A 20,589-nucleotide genomic window follows, 5' to 3' on the forward strand; every position below is an offset into this window, starting at 1 on the left:
GTCCATCTCCCAGGGTGGTGTCTATCGCCGCTCTCAAGTCCATCTCCGGGGGGGGGGGGGGGGGGGGTGGATCACCACTCTCCAGTCCATCTCCCGGGGGTGTGGATCACCACTTGCCAGTCCATCTCCCGGGGGGATGTCGATGAGCTGTCAGACTGTTCTAAGCACGGGAAACATGCGCCCCTTTACAGGCATACTATACACACCCCCCAGGTACAAAATTTAAAGGAATATTTCACTTTAATTGTTTCACTTGAAGCATTAATAAAATCAGTGCTCCCGAAAAAATTTCCATTTTTAAAACTTTTTTTGCATTGATGCATGTCCCCTGGGGCAGGACCCGGGTCCCCAAACACTTTTTATGACAATAACTTGCATATACGCCTTTAAAATCAGCACCTTTGATTATTCATGTTCGTGTCCCATGGACTTTAACAGTGTTCGCATGTTCAAAACTATTTTTTTGCATGTTCGCATGTTCTGGTGCGAACCGAACTGGGGGGTGTTCAGCTCATCCCTACTCACCAGTTGGTCACCCATGTGGGAGAGGGGGGGGGTGATCACCACTCTCTCTGGTCCATCTCTCGCGGGGGAATGTATAGCGTTAGTTTGACGCCCCCCCCCCCCCCAAATATTGAGCTCCAGATTCCACTGAGACTGAAAGGAGTGCATCAGGAGCAATCAGGCTGGTGAAGAAAGCCTCGATGATACTGGACATCCTTCAGACTTGCTGTATCTTCTAATGCACACTGTGAGAAGTTCACAGTGTGCAGAGGCATCAGAGTAAGTCATTTCAATATAAGAGAGCAGCATGTACAACTTTGCAAGTCTGAAGGGAAGGCTGGAGTCCCCCTTTAATGCCCCAACCTTACAGAACAAACTCACTCTGCAGCCAAGTTTGTGGTAAGTATTTATGAATCAGACAGTCTATTGGAAGACAATTGTTCTTCTTTCCATTTTGCTGAGAGCGATTTTGCAGCTGAAAGAAAGCAGCACTGCAGACACAATAAGAGTCCCAGGGAGAAATCAACGGAATGTAACTTGACTGTATGTACAGCATTGTGTCTGTGTCCTCGCAGACCTCCGGGACCTGAAATACACCAATAACATTAATTTCTTATCTCCCCATTTTATTTCTCTTACAGACTTTAATACATATATTTGCCTCATTCCCCTTCTTCACTCCCGGGAGATGAAAGGGAGACCGGGGGAAGTGAGAAGCGAGCTCAATAAGCTGAGCCAGTATCAGCATCTCATTTTTTTTAAATTCAATCACTGAAAAAGGCTGTAGCCGTCGAAAATGGCCCATCCAGATCCTGGCATCTTCTATTCTGCTATCAGCATGGATACACAGAGCGGCCATAGTGCACCCCTCTTATGGATTTCCCGACGGAAAATGTGCGATCAGAGTTTTTTGTCGGAAATTCTGACCATGTGTAGGCTCCATCGGTCATTTTCCATCGGAAATTTCCGTCGCACAAAATTTGAGATCTGGTTCTCAAATTTTCCGACAACAAAATACCCACGATCGTCTCATGGAGCTGAAGAACGGGGAGATGCTAACGTAAGCAAGCATCTCCCCATTCTGCCTAGTGACACTGTCCCTGATCAAAGCTCTCTGTGATCGGGAGTGGTAATGAGTGAAGTGTTGTTCGTAGCCATGCTCCCTAACAGTTAGACACACTTAACCCCTCCCTAGCCCCTTAGTAGTTAACCTCGTCACTGCCAGTGTCATTTTTACAGTGATCAATGCAATTTTATAGACCTGTTCGCTGTAAAAATGACAATGGTCCCAAAAATGTGTCAAAATTGTCCGATGTGTCCGCCATAATGTCGCAGTCACAATAAAAATCGCAGATTGCCGCCATTACGAATAAAAAAAAATGATAAAAATGCCATAAAACTATCCCCTATTTTGTAGATGCTATAACTTTTGCACAAACCAATCAATAAACGCTTATTGTGATTTTTTTTTTTAACCAAAAATATGTAGAATAATACGTATCGGCCTAAACTGAGGAAAAAAATCATTTTTTTTATATATTTTTGGGAGATATTTATTATAGCAAAAAGTAAAAAATGATGTGTTTTTTCAAAATTGTCTCTCTATTTTTGTTTATAGCGCAAAAAAAAAAACCGCAGAGGTGATCAAATGCCACCGAAAGAAAGCTCTATTTGTGGGGGAAAAAAGGACGTAATGGTTGTTTGGGAGCCACATCAGACGACCGCGCAATTGTCAGTTAAAGCGACACAGTGCAAAATCGCAAAAAGTGCTCTGGTCTTTGGCCAGCAAAATGGTCCGGGGCTTAAGTGGTTAATAATAATAATAATAAAATAATACTTTTTTTTTAAATGATTATTATTAATGGGTTATGTTCTATTCGTTTAAATACATTCGTTATTCTGGATAATTTGTAACTTCGGATAAATTCATGTTCGTTACGTTCACTAACAGCCAAATTTGAAAGGAAATTGCAATACCTATCATTTAATACCATATTTATCAGAGTATAATGCGCACGGGCATATAACACCCACTCTAATTTAAAGAGGGAAGTTTCAGGAAAAAAAACATATTTTTTTCAAATAAACAACTTTGAATTAAAATAAGGGTCAGTGCCCATTAATGCAGCCTGTTTAGTGCCAATCTGCAGTCCCCTCATCTCCCATCATGCAGCCTGATCAATGCCCATCCACATACCCCTTTTTAGCCTCATTGCTCATCTGCAGCCTCACCATCGATGCCAGGAAATCACTGAGCCGTTATCTCCTGTTTACTCGTCTCTCACACACACACACACACAGTCCCGCCTCCACCATCGGCACTGGACCAGCTCCTGTGATAGACAGAACACTGAACCAATGCTAGTGGCAGAGGTGGGACTGTGTCTTTGATGTGGGAGCTGAGTTAGAGCCGAGTAAACAGGAGATGGCGGCTTGTGAATTCTGGCGGCATTCGTCCCCCTCCTTCCCCTCTGAGGTACGCTGTCAGTGTATAACACGCACCCGTGATGGCCCCCTATTTTCTGGGGAAAAAATTGTGTGTTATGCGCCGATAAATACGGTAATTAGTAACGGTTAAGTTATTATTATTTAGGTCATTTTTCAGATTTTCAAATTTTCGGGTTTTAGGATTTTTCAAATTTACGAACTTTCAAATTTACGAATTTATGACTTTTCAAATGTACAATTTACACATTTTTGAATATTCGAATTTACGAATATTCAGAAAAAATTGTTAAACGGGTTTCCGTTAATTGGGATATTTCCGTATTAACAAATTTGTCAAAATTCCTTTAACTAATTCGGGACAAAACTAATTGCTACTGCCAGCCATTGTTATACCAACCTTTGAAAAGCAATCACTTTAGGCTCGGTTCACACTATTGCGACCTGTAAGTTGCGCAACTTACGGTGCAACTTTGCCTGGAGATGTGCTGGTGACTTCAGTACTACTTTGATGCGACTTTGTTTTGTGCTGGTATGCAGAGATAACAGAATACAGGAAGATGCCATGCACTGCCTGGGCAATCTTCCTGTAATGTTGGATCCAAATTACATCAATATAGATATATCCCCTGACGATGTCATTGGTGGAGCCGCGACGTATGACGTTATTGCGCATCTGGACCCGGCAGCCATTTTGTTGGTTGGAAACATTGGAGTTTTTCTACAGACTTTTTTTTTAATCTACATTGATCTCTCGGAAAAAACACATCGGAGGTTTGGGAGTGTGGTGTTTAAAAAGGAGTTTGGCAAAGCATCTTCACCAATAAGCAGTATGATCAAGATAAATTCTAAACTGCCTTTTTGACCTTCCCTCTGTGGGGGTCAATATATGATGGTAGGCGGCTGTGTGATCGGTTTCTCCTTTGATGCACTCTGCTCTCTTCAATGTTCTTTCCATCTTTAGAGCACCTTTGGGACATTTGAAAGAACATTGTTGTGGACATTTTATAGTCTTGGAACTGTCTTTAAAATTTTAAATAAGGCCTTTTAGCACCACATTTTTTGTTTAATATAGATGAGCACCCGACTTGGAGGCAACTTCCTTTAAAGTCTATGGGCATACGTTGGATAGAAGTCGCCTTGAAGTAGTACAGGAACCTTTTCTAAAATCAGAGTGACTTTAGTAATGCTAATCAGTGGCGGCCGGTGGAATTTTTTTTTTGGGGGGGGCAAGCAGTCTGCCACTAACACCCCCCCCCCCCATTAGTCAGTCACATTTACTCCATTGCAGTTTCCCATGCTTGGTGGCATCCTGTTCCCCTGCTCTCCGTGGGCCTCCACAGCGGTGGCAGCTTCCATTTCCTCCCTCCTTCTCAGCAGCCAATCAGAAGTCTTCTCTTTTCAGCCAATCAGAAAACGGGTCTCTTCTGATTGGCCGGAAACGGGGTCAATGTTGCAACAGCGAATGTTCATTTGCTGTTGTAACACTTGGGTGAGATCCTGGCGCAATGCTCTGCACCCTATTTTGAAGCCTATTAGAGCCTATGGCCTATGCTGTAATTCACGCGCCCGGCATCCTGAAAGGGGCCGTATGCCTGAATAGGGGGTGGCCGTGGCAGCCATGGATAGATTCATGATATGCATGAATCTATCCATTATTCATATAGGGGACGGCTCTCATTGACTAACATGGGATTTCACATGTCCTGCGACTTGGGGTCTCACAAGTTGGATGTCAAGTTGCGGTAGTGTGAACAGAACCTTATTAATACAATAGCTACAGGGTGTTGTGAAGCAATTTGGTACGGGTGAGTGGAGTAATAACGGTGAAACTGATCGAAACGCCATGCCAGTTAGTCCTTTTACGACAGCAGCTTTCTACAGCTGCTGTATTTACAAAGCAAATCCCGGCTGTCATTTTGACAGCCTAGAATTGCTGAGAAGTGCGAGGGGGAGGGGCAGTTGAGCACAAGGACATGATATACTACACATGCCCTGTAGCTGCTGACTTTTAAGAAACAGGTACTTACCAGTCCAGGAGTCCATCGCTGTCTTCACTCTGGCCAGTTCTTTGCCACTCTTCGGATCCATGGCACCACCATCTTTACTGTGGAAGCCAGATGTGGCTTCCGGCTGTTTCACAGCCAACTCCCCACTGCACAAGTAAAGATTTAGCTACATTTTCAGACTGGTCCCACAGTCTACGGGGACATGTGACGTGTACCAGGAGGCTACAGGCGGTGGGGGTTTTGGTGTACAAGCGGGTGAACTTCCGTGGGCAAGAAATGTGGAAGTGAGAGTGGATACCTGTCAGAAAATGGAACTGATTCTCAGAACAAGACACTTGGGAGGATCAGTGGGACTTTCACTTTTAACCACTTGCTTACTGGGCACTTAAACCCCCCTCCTGCCCAGATCAATTTTCAGCTTTCAGCGCTGATGCACTTTGAATGACAATTGCGCGGTCATACAACACTGTACCCAAATGAAATTTGTATCATTTTTTTTCCCACAAATAGAGCTTTCTTTTGGTGGTATTTAATTACAGCTGGGAGTTTTATTTTTTGCTAAACAAACAAAAAAAAAGCAAAATAAAAAAAATAAAAAAATCATGTTTAATAGTTTGTTATAAAATCTTGCAAACATGTCATTTTTCTCCTTCATTGAAATGCACTGATGAGGCAGCACTGGTGGGCACTGATAGGCTGCACTGGTGGGCACTGATAGGCACGGTTAAGTTGGCACCGATAGGCACAGATAAGGCAGTACTGATAGGCACAGATAAGTCGGTACTGATGGGCACAGATAAGGCAGCACTGATGGGCACAGATAAGGCGGCACTGATGGGCAAAGATGGGCACAGATAAGATGGCACGGATGGGTGGCATGGATGGGCACGGATAGGTACCACTGATAGATGGGACTGATGGGCACTGATAGATGGCTCTGATAGGTGGCACTGCTGGGCACTGGTAGATGGCACTGATGGGCACGGATATGTGGCATATGAGGTGCAGCACTGTTGTTGAGGCAGATTGTGGGCACTGATAGGTGGCACTGTGGGCACTGATAGGTGGCACTATGGGCACTGATGGGTGGCACTATGGGCACTAATGGGTGGCACTATGGGCACTAAGGGGTGGTACTGATGGGTGGCACTTTTACTTTAATTAGGTTGCACTGGCAGGGGGCAAGTGGGCACTGATGACTTGGCCGTGATCGGGACTGAAGTCCCTCTCACGGCCGCCGGTGATCGGCTTTTTTTCTCTCCTTGCGCTGAAAAAATAGCCGATTGCCCGCTCTGTTGTGATCACATGATCAGCTGTCATTGGCTGACAGCTGATCACGTGGTAAGATCTTCGGGCTCGACCCCTTGCTCCGTCTCATAGACTCGCTGATCACAGAGCGCGCCGCACGCGCCCCTCAGGGGGGCGCGCAGGCCGCTCGCGCACGGGACGTCGTCAATAGACGTTGTCCCGGCAAAGCAGGTGCGCGATGTAGCCGTCATTCGGCTATAGCGCGGATCTCAAGCGGTTAAACAGTTGTCACTAGGAACATCTGTTCAAAAAAGGATGAATACCCCTCACTCCCTGTTCACTTATGCCGCGTACACACGATCGGACATTCCGACAACAAAATCCATGGGATTTTTCCCGATGGATGTTGGCTCAAACTTGCCTTGCATACACACTGTCACACAATGTTGTTGGAAATTCCGAACGTCAAGAGTGCGGTGACGTACGACAAACTGAGAAAATTTACGTTCAATAGCCAGTGTGACTCTTCTGCTTGATTCTGAGCATGCGTAGAACTTTGTGCGTCGGAATTGTGTACACACGATCGGAATTACTTATCTTTTACTAGCGGAGGAGCCCCGGCTTTCTTCTTCGTCGCCGCCCTCTTCTTCCGACTTCGGGGGTCTTGTCCCCCTCTTCGGGGGTCTTGTCCCCCTCTTCGGTTCTTCTTGCCGGGCCTCCGCGCCTTCTTCTAGCTCTTTTACAAGCGGTGGCCCGGTCTTCTGTCGCCGCCTTCTGTCGCCTTCTTCTGTTCTCTTCTTCTGTTCTCTTCTGTTCTCTTCTTCTGTTCTCTTCTTCTCTTCTTGAGCTGTTGCCTCGTCGCTGTCTCTGGCCACAATGACAGGCACGCGGCGTGCAGCGACTTATATAAGGAAAAAAGTTTCCACCGGATTGTTTGATTGTGTGTATGCGGCATAAATCTCCCTTTTTTCTAAAGCCCGATCCGCATTTGTATTGCGCTTCAGATGATACTGACAGGTGGTGAGGAAATTATGTGACGCCTCCTCACTATCTGTTTTAACCCATTTTTGATGACACACGCACAGCAACGCCGTGCATTGCACTGGACTTTTGCAGTGCTTTCCCATTTGCATGAGTGTGTAGTGTTCGGCGGCTCCCACCGATCACTTGATGCTGGTTAAACTTTGCCGTAGGCATGAAGCATCATGACAGCGGCATGTAAACACTCCTGTCCATTGTTAATTGCAGTTTAAGGCTGTATTCACACCTCAGCGTTTTAAATCGCGGGCAGATTTGCTGGGATTCTGCCTGTGCTTTCAAAACGCCCAGGTGTGAATGAATAATCACAAAACGCACATTTGAGATACCATTACTTTGAATGGCACCTAAATGCACAGTGTGGTTCTGCCACGATTGTTGCGCAATAAATTGCGCTGCAATCGCAGCAAACCGCATCACGTGAAGCTTGTCGCCCATAAAAAAGTCAAGAAGCTTCTTTTGGGCGACATGCTTCATGCAATGCGCTTTGTTGCGATTGCAGAGGTTTAGGTGCCATTCAAATGAAAGGCATCTCAAATGTATGTTCTGTGATTTGTCATTGACACCTGGGCGTTCCGAAATCGCAGGCAGAATCGCGATAAGTCTGCCCGCGATTCAAAATGCTGAGGTGTGAATGCAGGGGTGCAGATGGTGGGTGGCAAAAATGCAGCTCAACCACACATTTATGCCGTGTACACACGGTGGGACATTCCAACGACAAAATCCGTCAGATTTTTTCCAACAGATTTTGGCCCAAACTAATCTTGCATAAACACGGGTTGCACAAAGTTGTTGGAAAATCCGATCATTCTCAACGCAGTGACGTACAACACGTACAACAGGACTATAAACAGGCCAGTAGCCAATAGCTTTCGTAATTTATTCTGAGCATGCGTGGTACTTTGTCCGTCGGAATTGTCTACACACAATCGGAATTTAAACGATCGGATTTTGTTGTCGGAAAATTTTATATCCAGCTCTCAAACTTTGTGTGTCGGAGATTCCGACACAAAAAGTCAGATGGAGCCCACACACGATCGGATTTTCCGACAACACGATCCGATCGCACATTTTCCGTCGGAAAGTCGGACCGTGTGTACAGGGAATTAGGCTTTACTGCATGTCTAAATGAAGCCTTATGCCGCGTACACACGACCGGACTTTCTGGCAGACTAGGTCTGACGGTCTTCCCGACGAACTTTTGCCGGAGTTCTGACGGACTTTCTGAACGAATGGACTTGGCCACACATGAACGGACTAAGTCTGTTTGAAAGTCCGTTCGTTTTGAACGTGATGGCGTACGACGGGACTAAAAAAGGAAGTTCAATAGCCAGTAGCCAATAGCTTCCCTTGCATCATATTTGGTCCGTCAGACCAGCATACAGACAAAGGGTTTTCCCGATAGAAATTGAGTCCGTCAGACAGATTTGAAACGTGTTCCATTTCTGGGTCCGTCTGATTTTTTATGTGAAAAACAATCGGATTAGTCCACACACACGATCGGATTGTCCAACGGACTAGTCTGCCAGAAAGTCCGGTCGCGTGTACGCGGCATTAAGCCTCATACACACGATCAGATTGTTGGCCAACAGAGCATCAGACTTTTGTTCGAAGGGCGTGTGCCAGGAACTTGTCTTGAATACAAACGGCAGACACAATTGTCAGCCAACAAACACACTTAGTGACGTACTACGTGGAATTTCAGCTCTTGAGCACCACCCTTTCGGCACCTTCTACTAATGTCATCTTTGGTGAGCATTGATTCCGAGCATGCGTGTTTGTACTTTGGACTTTTGTGTGATGGACTTGTATACAGAAGATACAAAAATCTGACAACAGACCGTTGTCCACAGAAAATTTACTAGCCTTCCATACAACAATTGTTGGCGGAAAGTTGGCCAACAATTGTCTGATGAAGCGTACTAACGGTCGGATTTTAGGCAAACAGTCTGTCATCACACAATTCCCTGCCAGAAATCCGATCGGTGCTTAAGGCTCATTTCATACATAATTGTCGCGATTCTGCCCACGATCCAAGAATCGCGGCATAATGCGGGGCACATTTGTGATGCCATTGCTTCTTAACAGCACCCTAAACGTGGTGTATTTTTGGTGTATTTTTGCCATGATTGTTGCACGCAAATCGCAGTGCAATCGCATGACCCAGTTTCCGGGACTTCTTTTGGGTGACATGCTCCACGCGATTTTGTTTGCGCGATTGCCACGCGTTTTGTCCCGTGACGATCGCGCCAAAATCATACCGAGCTTAAGAGATAACGGCATTGGAAAAGTGTCCCGCATTTTGCAATGATTATGGAATTTAAATCGCCTGTGTGTGAACGGAGCCTAAGGGTGATTCCCCCAATGGAGACACAGACAGCAAAAAAAAAAAAAATCTGACAAAGGGTGTAACCTTTCTCAAAAATGTGTAACTATGAATGCATGTCATGTTATACATTATAAATTAAAATAATTCTCCCATATAAACCATTTGATCTGTTATACATTATAATTATTATATAAATGCTTAAGGCTCATTTCATACATAATTGTCGCGATTCTGCCCACGATCCAAGAATCGAGGCATAATGCAGGGCACATTTGTGATGCCATTGCTTCTTAACAGCACCCTAAACGTGGTGTATTTTTGCCGTGATTGTTGCACGCAAATCGCAGTGCAATCGCATGACCCAGTTTCCGGGACTTCTTTTGGGTGACATGCGATTTTGTTTGTGCGATTGCCGCGCGTTTTGTCCCGTGACGATCGCGCCAAAATCATACCGAGCTTAAGAGATAACGGCATTGCAAAAGTGTCCCGCATTTTGCAATGATTATGGAATTTAAATCGCCTGTGTGTGAACGGAGCCTAAGGGTGATTCCCCCAATGGAGACACAGACAGCAAAAAAAAAATAATCTGACAAAGGGTCTAACCTTTCTCAAAAATGTGTAACTATAAATGCATGTCATGTTATACATTATAAATTAAAATAATTCTCCCATATAAACCATTCGATCTGTCACACTGTCATTATCATATTTAAACTTTCAATAAATTTTTAGGCTAAGTATTGCTATATAATACTTTTTTTTTTTTGATGTTGGCACACAGGACGGGGGGGGGGGGGGGGGGGGGGGGAGATGTGAATCAGAAAACAAAGATAATATAAAATAGTGAAGTGAAATGAAGACAAGGAAATCATAAGACGTTTCTCAGTTAAAGGTCGAAGGGACTTGCTAATCTGCAGGAATGATCTGTAATGTTGATGATACCTTCACTGGCGGGGAAGCGGCGCTGCGTGCTGGGTGAACTACATTATACAAAGAATAAACTGTACTGGGTTCTCTATAAAAACTGCACAGTCATTATAATAGCTTCTATCTTTTCAGTGGAAATAGAATACATAATCCTGTACTTGCCAGACATAAACCTGTCTGCATTTTATATCTTTATCAGTCAGCATCTAAGGAACTCACATTCTGTGGTTAAAGCCCAACTCAGGTTTTTTTTTTTTAACCACTTACAAATCAGTAAAATGCGGGCGGGCAGCTGTACATCGCTCCCTTCTGCCGGGTTTAGGAAGTACGTGTGCCCCCGCCAACTCCAATCACAATTTTGGCAGCAAGTTTCAACCAATGATTCATATAATAATAGCAAAATATGGCCTGGTCATAAAGGGGGTAAAACCTTCCGGAATTTTAGTGGTTAACCACTTGCCCACTGGGCACTTAAACCCCCTTCCTAACCAGGCCAATTTTCAGCTGATATTTAATCGCCTCTGGGTTTTTGTTTTTTTTGCGCTATAAATAAAAAAAAGAACCCAAAATTTGGTAAAAAATATGAATTTTTCTTTGTTTCTGTTATAAAATTTAGCAAATTTATACTGCTACATATCTTTGGTAATAATAACCAAAATCAGTGTACAGTATATTATTTGGTCTGTGTGAAGGGTATAGAGACTACAAGCTATAGCGTCAATCATTGAAAATTGATCACACCTGATGTACTGAAGGCCTCCCATTTCTTGAGACACTGACAAAGTACAAAAACCCCCAAATGACCCCTTTTTGGAATGTCGACAATCCAATGTATTTAGTAAGAGGCATGGCGAGTTTTTTCACATTGTCATTTTTTTCCCGCAATTCTTTGCAAAATGAAGATTTTTGAGGATTTTTTTTTTCTCACAAAATTGTCATATTAACAGGTTATTTCTTACACACTGCATATGCATACCACAAAGTGCACCTCAAAATACATTCTGCTAGTCCTCCTGAGTAAGGATGAGCTCAGGCGTGTTTGCATGGTCCGCGTGCAGAGCACGCCAGGAAGTCGGCGCAGCGCTGCACTAATCACAGGCAGTGAGACATTGCCTCGATGCGATCGAGCAATGTCTCACTGACTGTGATTAGCGCAGTGCTGCGCCGACTTCCTGGCTGGCTCTGCACGTGGACCATGCGAACATGCCTGAGCTCATCCCTACTCCTGAGTATGCCAATACCACAGCCAGGACACATACAGAGGCCCAACATGCAGGGAGCATCATCAGGTGTTCTGCGGACAAAAGTTACACATCTAATTACCTGACAATCTATTACACTTTTGAAGGCTGTGGAGCACCTGGACAATGGAAATGCCCAGAAAACACCCCAACGTATATTCTAGGATGCATGATGAGTCTTTTGAACATGTCATTTTTTTCCACATGTTTTTGGAAAATGTGGAAAGAAAATGGAAATGCATATTTTTAACACATTTTTACACATGTTAACGGCACTGATGGGTGCTGATGAGGATCCACTGATAGGGTGGCACTGAATTGACACTAATGGGCACTTTAGTGGCATTGTACAGCACTACTGGGGCACAGATGTGGCACTGCTGGGGCACTCTTTGGTACTGATGTGGCATTGCTTGACACTGATGTGGCACTCCTTGGTACTGATAGGGCACTGACGTGGCACTCCTGGGCCACTGATGGGGCACTCCTTGGTACTGCTGGGCACTGATGGGACACTCCTTGGCACTGCTGGGGCACTCCATGGCAGTGCTGGGCTCTGATGGGCACTAATGGGACACTCCTTGGCACTGCTAGGCTCTGATGGGGTGCTCCATGGCACTGCTGGGCTCTGATGGGCACTTATGGGGCACTCCTTGGGACTGCTGGGGCACTCTTGATCACTGATGTGGCATTCCTGGGCCCTGCTCCGCACTGCACTCTGCACTCAAGCAGCCGCACGCTGCAGCTTCACCCTCCTCTCCTCACACGATCGGTGTGAGGAGGGAGAGAACCAGACATGATACCAGTTTGTTGACAGAGATTGCTCTGTCCAATTGGATGGAGTGATCACGTGGTAAAGGACCACTGGGATTGGGATGCCGAGAACTTGGCAGTCATGGACATTCCCAGGGGCACGCACCATCATTTTATGCCCTCCCAGAGTTATCTGACCGCACTGTAGCCATTATTCGACTATGGCTCGGTCGGCAAGTGGTTAAAGAAAAGCAGCTCAGGCTGCAATACTCACCTACTCACAGGTACAGTCCTATGCAGTGATATGATTTTGCCACAAGATGTCCTCAGTCTTCTGAGTTGAATGACACTATTGTTATGGCAGGGTGATGTACGCAGCTTCCTGAACAGCAGCGCCCTGCCTCAGACCTGATGCAACCAGTGGGCTTGCTCTTGGAGGCGTTATGAAAATTTCAAAATGTCCTGATAAACGGATGTCAGTCTGGGGGCCGCTCCTACGCATGCTGAATTGGCAAGCAGACTGCCCTAGGTAACGCCCACATTCGATGCCAAGCCCCCATGATTGAAGGTACTGAAATCCAGTGAAAAAAAGGGGTGGGGCAGGGACAGTTAGGCTGGAAAGGAAAGAGCTATATGATGCTGGATGTCCTGCAGCCAGGAAATGGCTATCTGACTTGCTGCAGCTTTTAATGCACATGGTGAAAAGCTCACAGTGTGCAGTGAAATCAGTACAGGAGAGGAGCCTGTACAAACTGTGCAAGACTGAAGGGAAGGGTGGATGAGAGTTGCTTCAAAGGGAATTTCTGAGTGATAGCACGTGTCGTGTCTCGTAAGCCTCAGCCAACCCACCAACTATCGCAGCAGACACCAGATTTCATCTGCAGAACATGGTGTGACCTTTCTGAATAATATGAGCAACAAGAGAGCTTTGTTTATCAAGTCATCAGAATTTGTCATATAAAAGTCCACACCAACCACACTATATGTCAGAACTAATATCACATTCTTCATCATACAAAACACAACTTACCACCAAGGACATTGACACTATCAGCACAAGGTCACTTGTATATAAAGGATACCTGATAAAGCCTCACCCCTTTCGCCGCTAGTGCTGTTTTTGCATTTTTTGCACACATGCTTTTAGGTATGAAGATTTCACAAACCCCCCCCACACAATATATGTTTTCTGAAGTAGACACGCTACCCTAGAGCAGGGGTTCCAAACCAGTGGCGGCCTGTAGCCTGCTGGGAGCCGGGCTGCGCGGTGGGGGTTGGCGGCGGGCAGAGCAAGGCGGCACAAACTGCACTGCCACCCTCCAACCTCCAGAGGGCACCGCTCCCCTGCTCCCAGCACCACTACTCCCTTTCCCTAAAGAAGGATACGGGGAGGGAGGAGAGCTGAGATGGGGACAGGATTTAATAGCACTGGTGATACCCAGGCTGCACACACCCCAAGTGATAAGCTGCTCTCCCAAGTTGACAGACTGCAACCACCCCTCCCCCCACAGGTGATAAGCTGCACCCCCCTCAAAGTGATAGGCTGCAATCATGACCCACCAGTAAGCAAGCTAAAAACCACTTCACCCCCCCCCCACAAGCTGACAGGCTGCACCCAGCAGTCGTCGTCCCCACCCACCGCAACAAGCTGCAACCATCACACAAAGCCACCAAAAACCACCCCCCTCCCGATCCGTGGAGGGGTTAACTTCTGAGCGGTCGGCAGTGGAGGCTGGTGTTTATTTTGGGGTGGGCAACCATGCCCCCCCCCCCACTTTCTGATGGCCGGCCTGGAACTTACCCCATTTAGGCAGGCAGTGGCTCCTGTGTCCTCTCCTCCATCATGGTGGCTTCCAGCATGCAGCTCCTCCCCTCCCCCTAGGCATCCAATAGGATCGACTGTCCTTTCAGCCAATCAGATGACAGGTCTCAAAACCCACTTCCTGATTGGCCGGGAGGAGGATCAGTGTTACAATAGCGAATATTCATTCGCTGTTCTAACACACCTGGGTGGCCTCTGTTCGCATTCTCTGCGTTCGGAGCCCATCCTATTTTGAAGTCTATTAGAGCCTCCGGCTCCAATCAGGTCCTTCTAAAAAATACCTCCCCCTCCATTGAAATTCATGCATCCGGCCTCCTGTAGGGGGTTGTACGCTTTGGGGGGGGGGGGTAGCAGCAATAGATGGGGGGGCGGCACCCGTGCGCCTTTAATAGACTGGTGGCCGGTCCCTCTTTGTGCTGGGCCACTGCCTTAGAGCAGCCATTTTTTTTTTAATCAGGGTGCCTTAAGGTTTCTACAGGGAAGTCTTCACAAAATGCCTAAAAATTGATAAAAAATTGTATACAAGCCAGCAGGTGGATGAAGCCTGCCTTAGCTACACAGAGACACTGGTTTTCATTGTGCACCATTACAACTTTCTAGACACTGACATCCTAACAACCAATGACGTCATCAGTTAATAAGGAGGATGTCTGTGGCCTCCACAGTATCCTTGTTTGACCCTCCCGTGACCCTCTCCTTCAGCACTGGGGTCACATTAGCTGACTGATGGAGAGAAATTGAGGGAGAAGAGAAACATTGGAATACTAGTCAGTACCAGTGTGCAAAAGTGTATTTGCTTTGGAAGAAAAAATCACCTCTAATGTTGGGTGTCCAATGTGTGGATGTTGCTGCTTTATGTAAAACTATTAGAATAGTTTTTTTTTTTTAGAATGAGGTGCCTTGAGACACTGCCCTAGAGAATAAAATAGTGGTAGTTCCAATTTTTTTTTATATTACATGACATCAGTGCAACGTTTTACAAAACGCAACATTTCAGCAAATACACTGATTTAATTTTAATTTTGGGACCCATAAAGATTACTCAATTTTTAGCTAAATATAAAAGACGAGGTTGCGCCGAATAAATAGATACCGAACATATCATGCCCAAACTTTGGCCAGCAAAAGATCGAGAGCAGGTTCTTAATTTTTTGGTCGGAAAAACTTCCTATCCGAAAATGCGTTCGTGTGTATGCAACTCCGACGCGCAAAAACTCATGCATGGCTACTGGCTATTGAACTTCCTTTTTCTAGTCCCATTGTACGTGTTGTACATCACCACGTTCTTGACGGTCGGAATTTGGTGTGACCGTGTGTATGTAAGACAGCTTGAGTGAAATCCCATCAAAATTCCGTCGGGAAAACCATCAGAGCTTTTTCCAACCAAAATTCCAATCGTGTTTACGGGGCATTACAGTTAAAGAAAAAAGTGTGATGAAATGTGAGTATGACTAGGATTATAAAAGACCTGGGATACCCCAGGATAGATAGATAGAAGTACTGTAAGGCACGTAGGTGTGGCCTAAAGCGTATTTCCACTTTTGTAGTGAAAGTGAACAAAAAAGGTGCATGTGAAAAATAAACACAAAAAAAGTGCACTTAAAGGGGTTGTAAACCCTCAATGTTTTTCACCTTGATCCATTCTATACATTAATGTGAAAACCCTTCTTTAGTGCAGCAGCCCCCCTCAGCCCCCGCTTTACTTACCTGAGCCCAGGCTTTCCTGCGATGGGAAAAAGCACATCAGCTGCAGCCGCTGTCTCGGGTCCTCATTGGATAAATTGATAGCAGCAGGAACCATTGGCTCCCACTGCTGTCAATCAAATCCAGCCGAGTCCTGCTGTCTGTGTCAATAGACGCAGCAGCAGGACATGGGAGCGCGCCTGCACGAGTGCTCGAGGGAGAGCGCGTCTCCAGCGGGGCACTCAAGAAGAGGAGAAGATAGGAGCGCCACTGAGGGACCCCAGAAGTGGAGGATCGGGGCCACTCTGTGCAAAACCAACTGCCCAGAGGAGGTAAGTATGACATGATTTTTTTTTTTTTTAACAAATAATTAGTTATCCTTTAAGGGTGTGCTCTCTAGTCCACCTCTCGAAGAAGTAGGACCTTACCCTGACCCCGGGGTGCAAGGCTCCTGATAGCGGCAAAGGAACACTTGTGGTCCACCTAACCAAAAAATCCTGGAGAGGACCCCTCTCTTCATGGTTAGCCAAAGCCAACCACCAAGTACTAGATGAGGGGCTCTCTCGAAGAGGAACCCCCCCCCCCAAGATCAGCAACGATATATCAAGTTGGGTTGGTGAGTGGTGAGGGCACAACATAGGTCAACAACAACTTTTCACAGGTTGGTGATCACGTTCACATGAGCTCTTGAGCAGTAAATTCAGATGTCCTCCAGATCATCATAGTTGACACCTGGGGGGGGGGGGGATTAAGCTGGGGCAGTTGTTGTTTTTTTGCAATTTTTATTTTGTATTAATAGAGCTGTTAAATCAGAGTAAGTAATTTCCATATAGTAGAGGAGCCTGTACAACTGTACAAGACTGGGAAGGCTGGATTTAATTTCAATCTTACAAATGACTGCATTTCATCGCAATCGCAAAATTGGATTCAAATCTATATTTTTTTGCTAATTTTGGGGAAAGGAAAACTCTCGGTTTAGTTCATCCCTAGTGAACAACTCTGCAACCCTGGAAACAGTGAGGTGACACTGCAGGTGGACGAAACCCACCACCCCCACAAGAAATTACTGTGCCTTGGGCAGCTGCCCTTCCTGCCCCCCCCCCATGACCCGACCATGTCTTAAGTATTAGGTAAAATATTGGTTCAGGCAACAAAACATCTTCCATTGAATCTTCCCCCAGAATCCATGCTCCCCTAATTACATATACTGTATATCAGTTCTATATCCGGCTGTGTCCAGGTGAAATGGTCCCGGATTGACCTCCATAAAGTGATCTTGTTAGCACTACAAGGTGAATATTATATAAGACGGTCCATTTCCCATAATGCAGTTCATGGAGTATTTTCCGGCACATTACACGGCGAGACGAGAGGTGAAGTGTTGTAAACGAGGCATTGCGTGTTCGCTTGTTTCATGTCAGCATACCATTATGAATGTTTACCCCGGGGGGGCTGGACTCACATCATCTCGGCAGAAAGGTTTATATGGAATAAAAAGTTAAATAAGGTAACGGAGTCTGTCTGAGGTACGATGCGCTTGGGCGGCCATACGTGGTTTAATGGCGTCCTGGAAGGCTTGTCTGTGTGCCGGTAAACCAGCTGGTTTATTTATTAGTAAAATGAATGCGATGAAATAACAGCATTGTTTATCAGGTCTTCATGACCTTGGATAGTCTGTACTTTTTGAGGGATTTTCCAAGGCTTTATAAATATGTATACATTAATAAAAAAAAAAAAAAAATATATATATATATATATATATACATATATATATATATATATATATATATATATATATATATATATATATATATATATTTAAAGCGGAGTTCCACAGTCGTTTTTTTTAAAGTCAGCAGCTATAAATACTGCAGCAGGGGCGGACTGACCATTCAGCCACTCGGGCACTGCCCGAGGGCCCCGGGCCACTAGGGGGCCCCATTAGGGTTGCCAGCCTCAGTAAAACCAGGGACGGTATGTAAAAATCTGTGGTTTTTTTTTTTACATCTGTCTCTGAAATGTCCCTTACCGACATCCTTTTGGTCTAAAAATCCTAAGATTATAGCTGCGCCACCTCTCCAGTACCTTCTCAGCCAATAGAAACATGTCTGTGTATACCGTGTGATTGTATACTGTGTGTGTGTATACTGTGGGGCCCCATAATCTCTGATTGCCTGGGGGCCCCATAATCTCCTATTGCTCAGGGGCCCCATGAGTTTTCAGTCCACCCCTGGACACTTATCTGTCCAGGGCACCCGCGATGTCGGCACCCAAAGCCGATTTGTCCCTCGGCTCTCGGGTGCTGCTGCCACCATCTTTGGTAAGGGAATCAGGAAGTGAAGCCTTGCGACTTCACTTCCTGGTTCCCAACTGCGCATTCCCACTGGTCCCTGCTGTCTCTCCCGAAACCCGTGTGTCTCCCAGAGGAAAGCGGGGGGGGGGGGGATGGGAAGTGGCGTAGATACCCATGGGTGGCGCGGGTATCTGTGCCTGGAAGTGGGAGCAAAATACCTGTATTAGACAGGTATCTGATCCCCCCCCCCCCGTGAAAGGTGCCAAATGTGACACGGGGGGGGGGGGGATTCCGAAAAGCAGAAGTTCCATTTTTGGGTGGAACATTGCTTTAAGGCCTGGTTCACACCTATGCATTTTTTAGTGAGTTTTCAGTTTTGCGGAAAAACACTACAGTCCATTTAACATGGTTTCCTATGGGTCATTTTCACATCTGTGCATTTTATGCAATGGGCCAGGGACCAACAGGTTGTGTTTTTGGTTCCATAGACTTCAATGGGTCAAAAACATGTATTGAAAAACGCATAATGCTCCTAAAATATGCATCAACTGCAACCTTCATAGGTGTGAACCCAGCCTAGAACATGTTACATGTTACACCCATATACAGGGTTTAACATGTTTTAGTTGCCCCCTCCCCTCCTCTGCACCCCACCCACACAGCCACATCATTAATTTTTAGGAATCTGTGATTGTATAAACTACAAATTCAATTCACCACTGCAGCCAGAACACTGATCAGCACATCTGTAGTTAATTTCACACTTAGGGTTGCCACCTGTCCAGGATTCACCCAGACAGTGCGGGTTTGGAAACATGTGTCCGGGTTTCAGACTGCCTGAAACCTGGACACTATATTTAGCCTGGACTATGGCCTCCCAGCAGGGTTGCTGGCTGCAGTTGTCTAAGCTTAGAATGTTTGTTACACTCTTTCACACTGCCCAAAGCCAGCAATAACAACCCCTCCCCCCCAAACACACACACAGACAGGTGAGGAGAGAGGGCTCGATCTGTACCTCTTACCCCCATAAGAGGTGCCAAGGGGTGAGCGAGCTCACCATCCATCCCTGTCTGTGACTGAAGTATTCCCCCTTCTCTCTCCCGCATCTAAGTGAGTACACTAAGGCAAATCAGGGTTCTCAGAGCACCCCTTACATCAGAGTTCCCCTTTACACCGGAGGCCACTGTTTTTCCCCTTAAATCAGAGTCCTCTCCGTGCATCAGAGTTCTCAGTGTCCCCCCTTAAATCAGGGTTCCCAGAGCATCCCTTATGTTAGAGTTCCCAGAGTCCCCCTTTACATCAGAGTCTGCAGAGTCCCCCCTTACAGTGTAAAGGAACTCTGTGAGTTCAGATGTAAAAGGGGAACTCTGTGGACTCTGATGTAAAGGGGAACTCTTGTTATTAACTTCCTATGATTAGAAATGTTATTTAATAGAAAAATATATGTATAGTTTATACTATAAAAAAAAATAAAAAATTGTCGTGCGCCCCTAAAGTGTCCAGGTTTGACTTGAAGAAAAGGTGGCAACCCCATTCACACTGCCTACAGCCCTGCAGTGCCAGCCATATAGAGGTATAGCTCCCAACTGTCCCTGATTTGGAGCAATGTCCCTCTGTCCCTCTTTTTGGTCTGATCAATATAATTGTATATAAAATGCACTTTTTATCTTTCCAAGTGTTTCCCGGTGCTAAACCTTTCATCTGATTTCTAAATTGCTGCATTTGTACATTTTAGAAACCAATATAAAGGAATATTAGTGGTAAAAAAAAGCCCTTTTGGATTTAATTAACCTTTTTTTGGGGGATAATTCTCCTTTAAGGGGGTGTGGCAGGGGGGCGTGTCCTATGCTTACATACATTTGTTAGTAGGTCGTACCCCATACTCATTCACATAGGGTGGGGGGCTGGTATCTGGGGGCCCGCAGATCCTGACAACCAACAGCCAGGGTTGTCGGGAAGAGGCCCTTGTCCTCATCAACATGGGGACAAGGTGCTTTGGGGGCATGTAGAGGGCACTTCTTTTTTTGTTTGTTTAGCAAAAAAATGCCAAACCCCAGTGGCAATTAAATGCCATCTAAAGAAAGCTTTACCTGTCTCAAAAAAAAAAGAATCGTCATTCAAAGTGCATCAGCTGAAAATTGGCCTGGGCAGGAAGGGGGGTGAAAGTGCCTGGTATTGAAGTGGCTAATTAGCTCCACTTTTGTAAGATCATAATGGTCAGTATTTTAATTTAAATTTGAATGCGACACAATATAAAAGAGTCACATTTTAGGACTACTTAAATTTGGCGCACGGGT

This window comes from Lithobates pipiens, unplaced genomic scaffold (assembly GCF_037356315.1).
Source record: "Lithobates pipiens isolate NorthernLeopardFrog02 unplaced genomic scaffold, aLitPip1_a1.2 Scaffold_19, whole genome shotgun sequence".
In the NCBI taxonomy this organism is placed as follows: Eukaryota; Metazoa; Chordata; class Amphibia; order Anura; family Ranidae; genus Lithobates; species Lithobates pipiens.